This window comes from Pogona vitticeps, chromosome 1, assembly GCF_051106095.1.
Source record: "Pogona vitticeps strain Pit_001003342236 chromosome 1, PviZW2.1, whole genome shotgun sequence".
In the NCBI taxonomy this organism is placed as follows: Eukaryota; Metazoa; Chordata; class Lepidosauria; order Squamata; family Agamidae; genus Pogona; species Pogona vitticeps.
In genome coordinates, this window is record NC_135783.1 from 56,700,680 (window position 1) to 56,713,967 (window position 13,288).

Genomic DNA, 13,288 nt, shown 5'->3' on the forward strand with positions numbered 1-13,288 from the left:
CTGTATTCAGGCCCACTACAAAAATACAACAAATGTTACGGTCAGCAAAGGACAAAAGGGACCCCCTCACCACTGCAGGAGTATACCGGATACCTTGCAGTTGTGGCCAGATATATATTGGAACCAGAAAACTCAGCATCCACACCAGAATCAAAGAACATGAGAGACACTGCAGACTAAAACAACCTGAAAAATCAGCCGTAGCTCAACATGCCCTGAAATGAGCTGGACATGAAATTCTGTTTCAAAACCCAGAAGTATTGGACAACACCAGCAATCGTATTTTAGACTGCACAAGGAAGCCACTGAAATCCACAAGCACCAGCAGAGCTTCAACAAAAAAGACGAAAGTCTAAAACTCAACAAAGTCTGGCTTCCAGCACTGAAAAACACAGTCTGCAAAAGGTCAATGAACTCTACCCAGCCACAAGGACCAGTGATCCCTGCACACAAAAGACCAGCTAATGACACCCATCAATCACAGTGACAGATCAGGTCTCCCTCTTATCACAACAATACACCCACAACAAAAAACACGCTGATCACCATAATCACCCAATCTTCTGAAAAGGACAAAAAGCTGATACCACAGCTATAAATACTCAACTATCCCACAAAACTGCACCAGAGTACAGACAGAGTTCTGACTCCTGTCTTCTGAAAATGCCGGCCACAGAGACTGGTGAAACGTTAGGAAGAAAAACCTCAAGAACATGGCCAGACAGCCCGAAAAACCTACAACAACCATCATATCCCAGCTGTGAAAGCCTTTGAGAATATAAAAATTTACAACTTTGGATCAGCCCCAAATTTGGCAAAGATGTAGCAGACAGACTGTTCTTGCTCTGTACCAAATTTGGGGAGGTTTGGGCAGAGGGCTTTCAATGTATGATTTTTAGAAACTAAAAATGTGCCTCCCCCAGCAGAAATAATTGACCTTAAACATTCCCAGATTTAAAAAAGATAAAGTAAACTGAAAAGACCAATCTTGCTCATTTTGAAAGAGAATAATTAGCCTGCTTGCTTTTTAGGGTATCCTGTAGACTATCTTGATTGCTGCCATTGGTGTTGTCAACATTTATGCTGCCTTTTGTTATGTAAAGCTTGGCATCCTTTTTCCTGTTGGCAATGCGACACAAGATTGTGCAGCAATATTGGACCATTTCCTGGCATTTTGAATCATGGATACAGAAGCACAATACCCCACATTCATAAACCAGAGGGTTTTTTTTTTTTTTGAAGAATTGAATGTAATTCAATAAGATGTTAGCAAGAAACTACTATTAGCAGGTTTCAGCCTAGAAATTGTACTTTTATAAAATAACAGTTGAGTGCAAGTTGATGTACAATGTAATTCTGCAATTGCTGGCAAACTGTGGTGGCATGATTTCTATCTTTTATTTTCCTCTATATTTTCACTTTTTGTCACACTGGCAGTGCATATTTGAGACACATCTGCAAGTATTGTAATTAACATTTCACAATACTGAATAACCTTTTTGCTTTTTCTTGACAAGCACAGAATCTCTGCAAGTAGCGTAATGCATAACTGAATCAATTTTTTGCATATTGCATGTGGGAGTTTCTTAAACCTCCAGCAGTTTGCATTTTTAGCTGTAACCATCTCAGGTACCCCCACCCTAATATTCCAAGGATTATCTGATCTCTAAGTGCACCTTTGTGCTTTTATAAAACAACTCTCAGAATTCCACAGACATCCTGGGCTGCAGAATTCTGAGAGCTATAGTCAAGAAACAGACACAAACTTCTAGTCTCTGGTCAGTACATTTGTCATCAACCATAAATTTCATCTTAAAACACTGGGTATTCACAGTACCTTTAAAATGATTTGCTTTTTAAATTTACCTTGGAATTTGTTAGTCTGCAAAATTTGGTGTCAACTGTTTGCTGAAATTCTCTGAATGTTTGCTGCTTATGACTTGCAGTGACCACTATGGTGTTCTGAAGATCCATCTTTTTGATTTTGAGTTGCCTGCATCTCAAGCAAGAACACTTTAATTAAATGCAATCTGCCACTGCACTCCTATTGAACTCACTGGTGGAGGCACAGAAAAGACTACATGCTGCTCTATGTATTTAGACCCCAGATCCTATCCTTAGTTTCTGAGATAGTTTACAAAATAATTTTAAATACACACAAATATAAAACCAAAAAAAGCAAAAGCAAATATAACATATAATAAACACAGAAAGGAAACAGCAAAATAAATCAAAAGCTTAAAAATCTAATTTAATATTGGATCATATATAATAGATGGCACGGAGGGGCATGGAGGTCTGTTGATAGTTCACAGCTTACAATCTTTCACATTTGACATGCTCCAAAAGTAAAATGATAAAAAGGTAAATAATTGTAAACTATGCACACTTTTCTAGGAATTAGCCATATTGAACTGAATTTTTTTAAATTCACAGTTTCACAGTCAGAGTTGACACAATAAAAGTAATAGAGCCTTTAATACTTGTGACCATGTATTTTCTATGCTAAATATTTTTTTTAAAGGAAAATCTGTATCAGTTGATAAATTAATTGAGAAGCTCTGAACTCTCAAAACACCAGCAGAGCGCCTTCAAGTACAAAGCTTCATGATTTGAAAGAGTCATGTAACAGTTTTTCTGCACATTAATGAAGATAATCAAGAAGCAAAAATTAAATGAAGAGGACTTCCAGAGAGAATAAATTCACTTAAGAACCTGGGGCGAGGGTAATTTATGTCTAAATATAACTTCCCTGAGAATGTGTCTTGAGAACCCCAAACAGTTCTCATAATACAGGAGGCAAGAGGAAAAAAAATCAATTTCTTTTTTTCCTGTTGGCTATTCAGTGATGAGAAACCAAACTGACAGTTGATACGGGAAAGTGGTTTGTTTCCCAGCTCTGGCTCAATAAGTTTCTAAGCTGGTGGATAAACAATAAATGTTCTCAATCACTCTTCATACATGAAAACAGTCAACCCATTTGTGGAGAGAGACAAGACATTTCTGCTCTGTTCCTTCATTTGAGTTTGAAGAGCTGGAGCACTTATTACATCTGTTAATAGAGATGCCATCAAATGGCTGCCCCTTGGTAACAGATCCTCTACGCCTGAAAATGCACGAGATGTTGTAATGGATCATAAGAACAGCAGGGGTGCTGGCAAGTCCCAAGTTTGAGTCCAAGTCTTTGGTCCCAGGTCCCAAGCCCAAAGTCTATTAAAAACAAGCTTTTTTCCCCCAGAAAAAAAGGGAGGAGTGGGTGGGTTCTGAATCATGCACTAAGTCCAAGTCATTAAAAAAAAGAAAAGGAAAAAGAAAACCCAAGTTGAATCCCAAGTCAGACTTGACAGCGAGTCCCACGACTCAAGTCCCCATCCCTGAAGAACATCCATGATGGATCAGACCAAAGGCTTGTTCACTTAGTCCAGCATTACAGCTACTTGTCCATGGGAAATTGTGTTCCGAATTTTCACTAAAGCAGTTAAATGGAGAAGGACTGGGGTACCAACTCTGCATTGTTTTTGACTTATGTTGTGTTTTCTTCCAGTTACCACACAGAGAAGAACCAACCATCATGGAGCAGTCTTATGGTGAAAGTATATGTACCCCAACATTCTTTAAAGCAAGATAGAAACCAGAGAATTATGTAGTAAGTATCAGGAGTTGCCATACATACACAGACCTTGAAATTGTTCCTTTCTCTTTTTTCTTTACTACAACTCAAATTCCCTAGCCAGCATGACAGTAGCCTCACTTTTCCTTCTGAAGGGATGAGGAACTTGGGTCCTCTAGATACTGGTGGACCGCTTCTCCAGTTATTCTTCTTTAGTCGTTATGGAGGTTAGGGATGAAAAAAGCTTTGGGCTACCAATATCTAAAAGGCCACAGATTTTGATTCATTCATCCCCATGTCATCACTAGACATGGGGATGAATGATAAAACAAATCAAGATATTTGTGAAATATCCCTGATTCGTGGGAACAGAGACCCCAACGAATATGAAAGGATGAATATTTGCCCCTTTTTATTCATCCTTTCATGCAGGAGGGCTGCAGAAATGAAACAGGGTGTGCCTTCCCAGTGCCAGCCTCCTTGTCAATGACCAGGACATCAGCTGTTCGTCTGTCACTGATAAGCAGGCAGGGTGGGGGAAGGCAAGCCCCAGTCAGCCTGCTTGTCAGTATCTCAACCATCAGCTAATTGTCAGGTCATTGACAAGCATGTAGGAACTGAAACCAGGGTTTGCCTTTCTGCAGTCAGCCTTCTTGTCAATGTCCCACCAATCAGCTGTTCAGTGGGACATTGTGTTTTAATGATAAATTGATGAATATTCATCAATTCATCATAAAACGTAGTGCTTCATCACTTTGTCCATTCGACAACTTTGACTAATGATGAATCCCAACAAAGCACAATTTTTTTTCAATTTGTCCCGATCTCTAGTCATCACCTTACTTGCACAGAAGCTTCCTCTCTATATCATGTGGTGGCTCCTCATTTAACATAGCACTCTATGAATGAAAATCCTGGTTCATCCCATGTCTCCTAGCACAGGGATACAAGCTAAGGTGCTCCCTAATGACCTGATTCAGGAAATCTAGCCCTTGTAGGGTTCGACTTGAGACTACTTCATGCATTAAGCTCTTTAAACATCAGCAAACAGAATGCAGGGCTATACAATATATTAAACATGGAAGTGGTGGCCAAAGTTGCAGACTCTATGAAATGCTTAGGAGCCTCCAAATGCATACAACTTTTATACACTCATTAATGATGCTCCCCCTCCTAGGCATACCCTGTAGAACATGGAGGGCAAGGAGAAATTGCTGGGCACAGACTGCTTGTGGACTGGGATGGAGGGCAACTCATCCCAAAATATTAGGGGGACACTCCTTGTCCCAGTCACAAACCATTTATGGGCCTGCAATTGGCCCATATTAACATGTGTACCTGATCTAATGCCATGTGGGGGGAAAGCCTTTGCATGGGCAGATTAATCCTTATGTGGTTGAATCAGGCTGTAGAATTTGGAAGGCCTGGACTAGATGCACTGTGGTGCTCCTTTCCTGATCCAATAGCTCCTGAAAATGAAAAAGAAATTAATTAATAATTAATGTATAATGAGAAATTGTGTACATTAAGTATAGTTAGTTGTATATAATTGATGTATAAATAATGTATATCTTTGGTGAGCATCAATGTGTGTTAGTTTCTGTCAGCCACATATTTGTGCAGCATCAAAGCTGGCTTGGCAGTCGGAGTGGTGGAGTTGATTAAATGATATGTTTCTATTACATTTGCATGTTCAGATGTATTATGAAAATCATGCATGTGGTCATGCAGATACATACACAGAGAGTTTTAGAGATGATGTAGTGTAGTGGATGGGACGTGGTGGCGCTGCGGGCTAAACCGCAAAGCCTGTGCTGCAGGGTCAGAAGACCAGCAGTCATAAGATCAAATCCACGTGACGGAGTGAGCGCACGTTGCTTGTCCCAGCTCCCGCCAACCTAGCGGTTCGAAAGCATGCAAATGCAAGTAGATCAATAGGGACCACCTCGGTGGGAAGGTAACAGCGTTCCGTGTCTAAGTCGCACTGGCCATGTGACCACGGAAGATTGTCTTCGGACAAACGCTGGCTCTATGGCTTGGAAACGGGGATGAGCACCGCCCCCTAGAGTCGAACACGACTGGACAAAAAATTGTCGAGGGGAACCTTTACCTTTACCTAGTGTAGTGGATAGAGTGTCTGACTGGGACCCAGGAGATCAGAGTTCATATTCCTTCTCACCTATGAAAACTCACTGGGATAAGGATGGTACCAGTAAAATCACTTCTTAAATGTCACATGCATTCTGCTAGGATTGCTGTAATTCCAAATTCACCTGAGAGAATTCACATATATTGTATCTAAATCATTCTGATAATTCTTCAGTGGTAGAGTCCAATGAATGAACTGTATGTGAACCATCATTCTGCATAACTGCATTCATGAACTTCCTAGTTAAGATGGCAGGAGAGAGAGACCATTGCCTGGGCCTAAATCATTTCACTGTAGCCACAGCTACTGACTACATTCGTGCATGATTCAAGCACTTCTTTCACTGCTCTGCCACGTCTCTAAGGTGTCAACTTCTGCATCCTCTCTTCTGTGCTCACTCAGCCTCTCCTCAGTCTTCTATTACTGTCCAGCTCTCCAAAATGATTTCTTTCAAATGCTCCCCTTTTGCCCTTAGAAGCACTTTCAACCCCAATGATTACAGAAAGGATGGTAAGGAGAATGGCTAGAGTTACAAAAGGCAGTCCTGTCTTTCCTTGTGTCGACTAAGCCATTGAAGAGCTGCATGGGACATTTGTTGGCTAACCAAGGATGCAAACCCAGGCCTCTTCAACTCAACTGCAACATGCTACCTCTCTTTATTGTATAATCAACAACTGATCCCAATGCACTGAATAGTATCATGGTATGCATTGCCGCTCTTTGCAATTTTATGCATAATAGATTGATGCAGCTGCCAGGACATTCCTTGGGGTTGTCATCATGACACTTCTCATAATGAGCTCCTGTGCCTCAAAGTTTGCTGCTACACTAGCAGTGAGCAACAAAAGAAAAAGAAGGTTCTGCAAATTAGAATATATGACAGTACAATTTGTTCTGTAAAGTTTGGCTATCCTTGAGGCAAGCTGAGCAGCAGAAGGTGTCTAAGCAGTTACTCATAAGCAACAATATAGACTCTTTCTTTCTCCTGGAGAGATGAAAGACTTGAAACCTTTATTCTTAGATAATTGCTTTAGTACAGTAGTAGAAGAATGGAGAGCCTAGGAGCATCATTTTCAATTAAATCATGTGTTCTTTCCCCAACACTACAAAGCAACCCTGCAGACTAAACATCTGGTGCTGATACTTGCCTGCCCCCTTTTAATATTGTTAATTGCTAGGAAAAAAGGTAGGCATCCATTGTGTCAATGGCAGCTTTTGCACTGAAGTGCTTGCATCCAGTGAATTTCAGATACCTTTTACAAATAGGGGGCAAATGTATGTTTCAATTGGTCAACGGACTCTACTTACAGAGATCTATCCTTAAAGCAATGAGTAATTGTAGGTACTCTAGTCACAATATCCAAGCCATGTACTACTTCTAATATGTCTATTGTGTCAGGATAATTGAAAACATGTTGAGAATTTTAAGCCCAGGCCCCCAGGTGAACAAGATTGAATAGCATATGGTGAGATGTTCTGATGTTATTTATTAAATGTTGTTGTATTATGACTTCAGGAGTGGAATCCCTATGAAAGCTTGATGTTGCATTGGCTCTGCATGAGAGGTCATGCTAAATTCTAGAAAAATGGAATTAGAATTTAAAGGTTATGTAAGTGGATTGGAAAGCATGTATTTTCTTGTTTTGTGCAAGGCAGGGTAGAGTAGAGGGGTAGAGTTTTTACAACTGATTGGCAAGCACAGGGAACCTCTTTCTATGCAATTTGGCAGTGTGCTACTGTTTTGCTTTGAGGGGGTCAATGCTTCAAGGGGTTTTAATTAGTCATTAAGGATTTGAATTGCCTTAGGTCCAAAGAACACTTTACAAGATCTATGAGAACCACCAACTTGCATTTTCCCCACCAAACGTCGACTGGAGAAAAAAATCTATTTTGTTTATAATTGGGTCCACATAATTCACTGATACTAGTCAAGTGGCAGTGGTGGTGAAGAAATGTTTAAAAATTTTATCACATCACCATCCCTAGTTTCATTTCAGAGATATATTTGGTAATGTTGGTGCAACCAGTCATGCTAGAACTAGGGATGTGACAAGGACAGAAAAAATTTGTTGTTCTTGGCATTTTTTAAAAAAAGTCTTGCAAAGCCAAAACGTCCTGTCAAAACTTCTGCTGAGTCCTTCCCAGGGAATATGTCATTCTGCAAAGGAATCATAACCATCCCTCACAACTTTATGTTTCTTCTGCTCTTTCCAAGTGAATTCTGTGCAGGACAGATGCCATTGCACTCAGTAACTGTAATTATATTGCACAGCTTGAGATTTAAAAAAAATGTCCAAAAATATCCAACAAAAGTTCTTAGGGAAATAATCCCGTACAGAGAAATCTTGCCACAATGAGAAAGCAGAGAGTGTGTTTTTTCATTATCTCTCTAACAGTGAGAGGTTGTGAGGTGTGTATGGACTACCTGTTAAGACAACAGGTAAGGGATGATGTGTTGGGAAGATATGAAGCCTTTGGAGCTATACCAGATGAGCTTCAATAAGACTAGCAAAGTTTCTCAAGGGAAGAGGACGGTTTCATGTATCTCTATTGTGAAGTCATTATAGAAGCTGCTGAATATATTTTGTCTAGAATCATGACAGAGCTGGCATTAGAAGTTGCAAGTACTATACATTTTTCTTGGAATATAGAATTAGGAAGATACTCTGGGAAGATGTTGGCCCATTATTGGTGATGCATCTGACACAGTATAGGTGAGTCTTTTCTGATTTGTGTATACCTAATTTCACCAAAGATGATGTAAAAGGGATATAGCTTAATAAGACAAATGCTATTTAAAAAGCTGACTTCTCATAACAAGCCTTTGGCTCTAGCTGGGTGTTATTGTGCACAGGCTTTTGAAATGACAGATCTGCCTTAGATTGTCTCTTATGACTAATGTTGTGCAGGTGTTGTAATAGCAAATGACATTGTCTTGCATGGTATCAAGAGGATTTGCATGTTAAAGCCAGAAAAACTGTAATAAAGGGATACATGTGCTGCATCATACATCACTGTCATTCCAAAGCCAAGGGTTTTCTCTTTTTAAGGATAACTGGGTAAGGTTGTTGAGCTTGCATTGTGCTTTTAGGTGGGAGTACTTTGATCTCTGTAATCCGTGCTTCCCTCCCCACGCACACACTAATTTCCTCCCCTGTGAAATACAGTGGATTCAACAATCTTACCTAAATTCTCAAAGGGAAAATGAATGTTTTCTGATCTGCTTCAAGGAATATATGCAAATACAATCTAAGCAGATGCAGAAAACAAACTTAATTGAAATGGGGGAGGGGAGAGATCACTAAAACCCAAAACTTGGTTTTATTCATGGACATTTTAGTTCATATTTGATTCTAGTGTTAGTGCTGATGAAATTGTGTTAATGATTACAGAATCATTAACACAATTTCATCAGCACTACCCCTAGAATAAATCTGTTGCCTCCTAATCCTAAACAGAGTAAATCTGTTGCCTCCTAATCCATATCTAGCAGTGTTAAACGTGACGCTTATTGATGATCCAGTGAACTGACTGGAATAATTTTGATATTGAACATATCAAATTCAAGATAGTTGATGCTATATGGGAATGACACAAGACATTTTGCTTCTCCAAGCTACTGCACCACCTGTTTGGAGAGATGTGTTGAGAATGCAAAACAATGGTACACAGGACGTTTATGGGTTCTCTTGGAATCTTCATTGTTTTAATAGCTTCACTAAAAATACTGTTGTCCCAACATACCACCTAATATGGATGCCCACAATAAAACCAAACTTTTTTCCAGGTGCCTCTTTCATTTGTTCTCATGTTTTTAGCATGCTGGTCCTTTTGTTTGACATGAAGTGAAGAGTCTCTTTTGAGTTACTTCATTTTAGGTTTCCTCATTTATGTTTCCTCACACTAGTCCAAATTAAGCCCTATTAAACCCTTTAAAACTACTTCAAAAATGCAGAGGGGGGTTAACAGAGAATCAAACTACTCCAGGCAACAGTGCCACCTACAACACCAACCATCTCACACAGTCTGTGGCACACTGGAACAGTCAAAGTCCACACACACACATACCCATTTAACACACTGCACAGAAGCAAACAAAGTTGTCCACAAAACCAGTCTTCTCTCCCAAAATCCAAGAAGAGTGGTCAATCTATCAAACAGAAAAAATTACAATCAAAGCCAACCGCAAGCCAAAAGTAATAGAATATGGGGAGATTTCTCTCTGCTACTAAATGATGTCTTGGAAACCAAGTCCTATGAAGAAAAACTGAAGGAGCTAAGACATGTTTAACCTTGAGAAGGGAAGACAGGAGGGAGATATGAGAGCAATCTTCAAATACTCGAAAGGTTGTCATACAGAAGGTCTGTTCTTTATCCTCCCAGAAAGCAGGACACAATAACAGACTCAAAACACAGGGATTCATCTTTTGGTTGAGTACAGAGAAAAACTTACTGTTTTCCTCAATACTTCCTGTTTTTCTTGATACTTAACCTTCATATAGAACCAATTACCTTGGGAGATGGTGAGTGCTCCAGCACTGGAGCATTAATAAGAAAATTAGATAGATGCATTTTGCTTTGGATTCCTGCATTGAGCAGGACTCAGTGATCTTATTGGTTCCTTCCAATTCCACTATTCTTTGATTCTCTAATTCCGTTATTGTTCTTTAGCCCAGCAGACAGGAGCAAGAAAAAAGATCCCTCCAAAAATCAGTTTTAAAAGGGAGCAAAGAAGGGAAAGGATCCAAGAGGAAGGCAAACAGTCAGGGAGGCAGGGATGATGGAGAGTCCAGAGAGAAACTCAGTCAGTGGCACACACATCCCATGGGCAAAAATGACAGGAGCAAAATAGCATTCCTTACTGAGTTCCAAGACAATCAGGGCTCTTTTGCAGATTTGAAATTTCTGTTTCCCTGGATGGTCTGACTGCCTGTAGGCAGGAGTGCTTGTGACACTATTGGATGAAAATATTCCTGGACAGACAAACGATAAATGTTAAAAAAAAGCAGGGAAAGATGAAAGAACACAAAATCTCTGTGTAGCCCTCTTTCATTAATGGTCATAATTTTGTGCTTTAGAGGATCTGTTTCAAGAGTCAACAAAATGACATGAAAGTGGGGGGGGGGGGGAGAATCTCTTCCACTTTTTCCTTTTCTTTAAAATGAAAAATGCCCATCCCTACTACCTGATTACTTGCCCAACCACATATCTAGGTTTAAGAGATAAGGCAGCCAAGAAGTCATGAAAACATAGGACAAAATCCTGTTGCTTAGTGTAGTAAATCTCACACAATAGACCCATTGAAATCAGTGGGGATTGGGTGAATTAATTCCTCCATGAGTTGCATTAATTCAAAAGAGCCTACTGTAATTATGACTTACTATGCTAAAGTAAGTTACAACTAGAGCAGGCCTATTTGAATAAACTGAACTTATGGACGAGTTGATTCACCAAACCGCACTGATTCAATGGGCCTCTCTGATGCAACTTGCTACTAAACAATAGGATTTCAGCCACTTTCTGCTACAGCATATAAGTTTGTCATTCAAAGCAGATGCTGTAATAGCTATTTTGCATTCTGTGCAGTTATTGCTTGTCATTTTTTTAAAAACTACGTAACGTTAATTACGGAGGACTAAAAAGCAAAGCGTGTTGCTTATATTCTATATTGCTTATAGCACTCTCTGGGTGGTTTGCAATTTAATTATGCAGGCTACACCCAAGCAAGCTGGGTACTCAATTTTCTGACCTGGGAAGGATGGAAGGCTGAGCCAACCTTGAGATGGCTGCCTGAGCATGCTGGGGTCGAACTCAGGTCATGAGATATACATGTATGCCATGAGGTTCCTACTATTTTTTGCCACTCTCTTATCCACATTACAGTTATGGCTCGCAAATATATATCCATACTGTCCAAATGTTTGTCATTATTTTTCATGAGTGGAATGATATTTTTGCAAATCTATTACTTGTTTAGGTACCCACATGCAGAATTTCAGTACAAACAATTCCATAAATGTGTAGACACAAAATTTGGAAAAGAGCTCTTTTCTGTTTGCCAACACATTGCAGCAGATGTAACATACCTCAGAACTGATTATGCCATATCACTGGTTAGACAGTACCCTTTGTGACACAGGTGAACACAGCATGACTCTTTCTCCAGAAATCGGTATCCAGTTCTTTGTATTTTATTTTTGTGTCCTGGCTGTCCTCCCCACCCCCACCCTGTACATTGGGTTATGAGGAATGCTTGCTTGGGAGAAAGCAATGGGCCGGCTAGGTAAGATCATGTTCAGTTACACCAAGACAGATTTGTGATGAAATTTCTAATCTTAGTTGTCATTTGTTTTGAGGACCCAACTGTGAAAGACGAAGTATGCAGACATAACAAATTAAAACAATTGTGCCGTTTTTCAAGATGAAATACGAGAAATAGTTGTTCTTAGGACTGGGCTTTCCATAAGCTGTCAGTGAAGATAGTAAACCCAGTCTCATGTCTCCAGGTTCTCCAACAATGCATCTAAGGGTGCTTTCATTGTTGTTTATTCCAGCCTATTAATAAATCTTACAAAGGAAGGAAGGGAAGCTGCCTCATTACTTTGAAGTGTATTAAAATACACAGCATTAAAGTCCATTTAAAAGGAGTAGATTGTTTTAAAATTGCAGGCATGCTATTACTTTTGTTTAATTATACCTTTGCTATAATTCACTTTTATACTCCCCTCTCTTCCTTTTACCGAATAAGTTATTCTTACTTCTTGTAGGTTGCTCATGCATATAATGTTAATTGTAGACCCTTGATGCCTTTTTGCTAAGGAGATTTTGGCACTATTCTTGAAGATTTAGGACAAAGGGAAAGAGAGGTCACTCAAAAGATTTACCTTCTATTTCAAGTGCACAAGAAATGACTGTGTTTATAGAGGAAGAGTGATGTGCTTTTCCCAGAAAAGGTTATCAAGAGCAACTTCAGGGGGGATAAGGTAAGGGGATCAAAACCTAGGTGTAAAAGACAACTGTGCCACTCAAATCTGAAATAAACTATTAAGTAATCCATGACTCCATAGGTAACTGCCTGTATCATCTGAGTGTCCATGCCATGCTTCATGGCAACTAGAAGTGTGTAGATGTATGTTTTCAGACTATGACATTCATAATTTCCAAGGCAATTGTGCGCCAGGGCACTTCTGGGAGTTATAGTCCAAAACCACAAATTGGCACATCTCTGATGATAACCAAGTCTGTACCCTTCTATAAAACCTTTTAAAGCTGCTCCATTTTACTTTAATTTACTATCCTCAAATCATGTTTTGTTGATAAAACATGTTAAATAAAATCATTGGCAAATATTTCCACATGCTGAATTCTTAATACGAAGCCTTACAGATGTAAAGTTTGGGTGATCTCACTTCATTACCACTGGTAAAAAGAAATCGGTGTCTCACAGTGAGTGATGTGCTGATTCACATAGCATAGTAAACTAGGAAAAGAGAGAGGGAAATATTTTGCTTTCCAAAAGCATAAAAATC

The 13,288-nt window shown here is 39.4% G+C and overlaps 1 long non-coding RNA gene across 1 annotated transcript in view; it reads left to right on the plus strand.

Annotated features, from left to right (window-relative positions):
- Positions 1-13,288, plus strand: part of LOC140705357 (uncharacterized) — a 105,456-nt gene that overhangs the window by 52,973 nt on the left and 39,195 nt on the right. Inside the window, exon 2 of the long non-coding RNA XR_012084756.2 lies at positions 3,545-3,646. This is a non-coding gene — a long non-coding RNA (uncharacterized LOC140705357). The remainder of the gene's footprint in view (positions 1-3,544; positions 3,647-13,288) is intronic.